The following is a 4,509-nucleotide window of genomic DNA, read 5'->3' as shown; positions in this document are numbered from 1 at the left end:
AGTCGCAGTTGTTGTTGCTGTTAGCCTACTGATTTAGCGCGTAGCGCGATTGGCCGTACACACGAAGACGCAAGGGTGTCGTTTTCAGATTTATCCACCCTGGGACCCGGTATCAAAAAATAGCGGTTTCAGTCTCCCAAAACGCCGGATCCGTCTGGACGAATGGCCTATCCGATAAAAAATTTGTCCGTATACAACTAAACGCGTCTCCGTGTGGACAGGGCCTCAGAATCTCTGTTTTTTCAGAATTAAGTAGTAGGAAATTGCTAGTCATCCAGTTTTTTATATCTGCTATGCATTCCATTAATTTTGTGAATTGGTAAGTTTCGTCAGGGCGTAAAGAAATATAGAGCTGAGTATCATCAGCATAACAGTGAAAACTAATGTCATGCTTCCTAATGATATCTCCTAAGGGTAGCATACAGAGTGAACAGTAACGGTCCTAGTACTGAGCCTTGTGGTACTCCATACTGAACTTGTGATCGATAAGACATCTCTTCATTTACTGCTACAAACTGATAAGTGTCAGATAAGTATTATTTAAACCATGATAGTGCAATTCCACTAATGCCAACATAAGTTTTGAGTCTATTTAAAAGAAGGTTGTGGTTGATTGTGTCAAATGCAGCACTAAGATCGAGTAATGCTAATAGAGAGATACAACCACGATCGGAAGATAAGAGCAAATCATTTGTGAATAATGAGAGCTGTATCAGTACTATGATACGGTCTAAATCCTGATTGAAAAACCTCGCAGATATCATTTCTTTCTAAAAAAGGAACATAGTTGTGAAGATACTGCCTTTTCTATTATCTTTGACAGAAAAGGTAGATTTGAGATCAGCCTGTAATTGACTTATTCTGTAGGATCAATTTGCGTTTAATAATTGCCAGCTTAAAAGTTTTTGGTACATATCCTAATGACAAAGATGAATTAATGATATTAAGAAGAGGATCTATGACCTCTGGAAGCATCTCTTTCAGTAGCTTAGTCGGTATAGGGTCTAACATACATGTTGTCAATTTAGATGATTTAACGAGTTTAGAAAATTCTTCCTCTCCTATACCAATGAATGAATCGAATTTTACGTCAGGGAGACTACAATGCACTGCCTGATGCAATACTGTAGTAGACGGTAGCATAGTTATACTTTTCTCCCTGATATTATCAATCTTTTAAGTAAAGAAGTTCATAAAGTCATTACTGGAAAAGTCATAAAGTCATTACTTCTTGGAAACGTCTGGGCTAGAAGCTTTATTTTTCGTTAGTTTAGCCACTGCTTCAAATAAATACCTAGGGTTTTGTTTATTTTCTTCTAATAGGGTTGAAAAATAAGCAGATCTAGCAGCTTTTAAGGCCTCTCTGTATGCAATCGTGCTCTCTTTCCATGAAATGCGAAAAAACTCTAGTTTTGTTTTCTTCCAGTTGTCCTCCATTTTTCTGGCTGCTCTCTTAAAGGCCTGAGTGTGCTCATTGTACCATGGCGTTGGACTATTATCTTTAATCTTCTTTAATCCCAAAGGTGCAACTGTGTCTAAAGTGCTGGAAAAGAGAGAGTTAAAAGTTTCTGTCGCAATATCAAGTTCTTCTAAGCTATCTGGGATGCTGAGATGATTAAACTGATCAGGAAGATTATTAATAAAGCAATCTTTAGTGGCAGAAGTGATAGGTCTAACATATGTGTAACACGGAGACGGCTTTGCAGCCTTTGCTAAATGAAGTTTACACAAGACTACATAATGATCTGAGATGTTATCGCTCTTCTGCAGAATTTCAACGGCATCAACATTGATTCCATGTGATAATATTAGATCTAGAGTATGATTATGACAATGAGTAGGTCCTGACACCAATAGGTCTTGTCTAACTCCAATAGAGTTAAGAATGTCTTTAAATGCAAATCCCAATGCATCTTTTTCGTTATCTACTTGTATATTAAAATCACCAATAATTTGGACTTTATCTGCAGCCAGTACTAACTCTGATAAAGTCTGTATCGTGTCCTGGTGGCCTGTATACAGTAGCCAGCACAAATCTCAAATGTGATTTATCATTTACTCTACATATCGTTACATTAAGCACAAACACTTCAAAAGAATTATATTTGAAGCTAGACTTCTTAGTAATTCTGAAAATATTTCTATAAATTTCAGAAACACCTCCCCCTTTGCCTTTCAGATGAGGTTCATGTTTATATCCGTAATCTTGGGGGGTGGACTCATTTAAAGTAATGCAATTATTTGGTTTTTGCCAGGTTTCTCTCAAACACAGCACAACTAGGTTATAGTCTGTAATCATATCATTATCAATAAGTTTTTTTTTAAGTAAGGGATTGAATGTTCAGCAACCCAAGCTTTATCATTTGTTCATTTGTATTATATCTGTTTTTTATTTGTTGAACATCAATTAAATTTTTACCCTTAGATGGGTTTGGAAGGTTTTTGTATTTCCTAATTCGGGGAACAGACACAGTCTCTATATGAATGTATCTAGGTGAAAGAGTCTCTATGTGATGCGATTTATCTGACCTCAGTGACATGAGACAGCTAGCAGACGGTCGGTTTAGCCTGTCTGTCTGCTTCCTGACCTGAGCCCCAATTCATGTTTGAGGTCTAAGAATAAAACAAAGTCAGCAATTGTATCCCACTAGTCTTGTGTTAATGTGTATAATGGTTATACTTTCTAAACAGTGTTTATCCTGGTGCAACATCTTGCGCCATAGACTTCCAGCCTTTTTCCCATGTCGACATATTTCCTATTGACATTAGAAGTTTTCTTCATTCATTTAATAAAAAAAAAAAATCCAGTATCTTACAGTTTACAACTAGTTATATACAATATTCTATTCCTAGAGAGCATGTGATTAATTCATTAATTTTATCAACATTTTTAGGTACGCTACTATTCAAAGTTCTGGATCCGGCGGCCTGCGGTAAACCTCGGGATAAACAGAGGGACTAATTAGCGTAGACGCCATCCTTCTTATGATGTAGTTTAAAAATTAATTATCAAAATTTAATTAATATATTTTATTTAGCAAGGAAGCATTAAATTGATCAAAAGTGGCAATTTACAGAATAATGAAAACAATTTTAAGAATTAAATTAAAATAATTAAATATATTAATCATCACAATTGTGAAATGTTTGAGCACAAAATCTGAATATTAAATTCATGTGACACAGAAGACTTTGCCATCACAGAAAATGAATAACATTTTAAAAATAAAAGTTCTTTAATTGTAATAATATTTCACAATATTACTGTTTTTGCTGTATTTTTGATCAAATAAATGTAGCCTTGGTAAACATGAGACTCCTTTCAAAATCTATAACAGACATGAACTAAATGCTACAAAGCAGACAGAGCAAAGTCAGACCGTCCTATGAGACCGCGATTTGCAGTGTATTTCCCAGATAAGTCAAATGGGAAACGAGGACAGATTAACTTTGAAAGAGGGCCTTGGAAATCTAATGAACTCAGCAATCAAATGTGCTCTTTTCACACTGCCTACTCAAAGTCATCAGACACCAGAGGGTTTTGTTGAGTTTGTGCTCTATGGGGCCCGCAGATCATAGCGTAGGAGTCTGATTGTACATGTGCGTCAGAGCAGGAGGGAGATCCGACTTCAGTGACCAATTTACCTGTTGTAACCTGAATTGCTTTTAAAAGACAAGAGATGAATTCGCACTGTGAGAGAGAGAGAGAGAGAGTCAGAGAGAGGCACTTTGAGAGAGAGAGAGGCACTGTGAGAGAGAGAGAGAGAGAGAGAGAGAGAGAGAGAGAGAGAGAGAGAGAGAGAGAGAGAGAGAGAGAGAGAGAGAGAGAGAGAGAGAGAGAGAGAGAGAGAGAGAGAGTGAGAGAGAGAGAGTTTGAGAGTGAGTGAGAGAGAGAGAGTGAGTGAGAGAGTGAGAGAGAGAGAGTGAGTGAGAGAGTGAGTGAGAGAGTGAGTGAGAGAGTGTGAGAGAGAGTTTGAGAGAGAGTTTGAGAGAGAGTTTGAGAGAGTGAGTGAGAGAGTGTGAGAGAGTTTGAGAGTAAGAGAGTTTGAGAGTGAGAGAGTGAGTGAGAGAGTGTGAGAGAGAGTTTGAGAGTGAGTGACAGAGTGAGAGAGTGAGTGAGAGAGTGAGAGAGAGTGAGTGAGTGACTGAGTGAGAGAGAGTGAGAGAGTGAGTGAGAGAGTGAGAGAGAGTGAGTGAGAGTGAGTGAGTGAGAGAGAGTGAGTGAGTGACTGAGAGTGAGTGAGTGAGTGAGAGAGAGTGAGAGAGAGTGAGAGTGTGAGAGAGTGAGAGAGTGAGTGAGAGAGTGTGAGAGTGAGTGAGAGAGAGTGAGAGAGAGTGAGTGAGAGAGAGAGAGAGTTTGAGAGTGAGTGAGAGTGAGAGAGAGAGAGAGTTTGAGAGAGAGTTTGAGTGATTGAGAGAGAGAGTGAGTGAGAGAGAGTGAGTGAGAGTGAGTGAGAGAGAGAGTGAGTGAGAGAGTGAGTGAGAGTGAGAGAGAGAGTGAGAGAGAGT

This window comes from Siphateles boraxobius, unplaced genomic scaffold, assembly GCF_051911475.1.
Source record: "Siphateles boraxobius isolate OS27281-9 unplaced genomic scaffold, OSU_SipBor_1 11, whole genome shotgun sequence".
Lineage (NCBI taxonomy): Eukaryota > Metazoa > Chordata > Actinopteri > Cypriniformes > Leuciscidae > Siphateles > Siphateles boraxobius.
The sequence above is the reverse complement of the archived record's forward strand: the minus strand, read 5'-3'. Positions refer to the sequence as shown.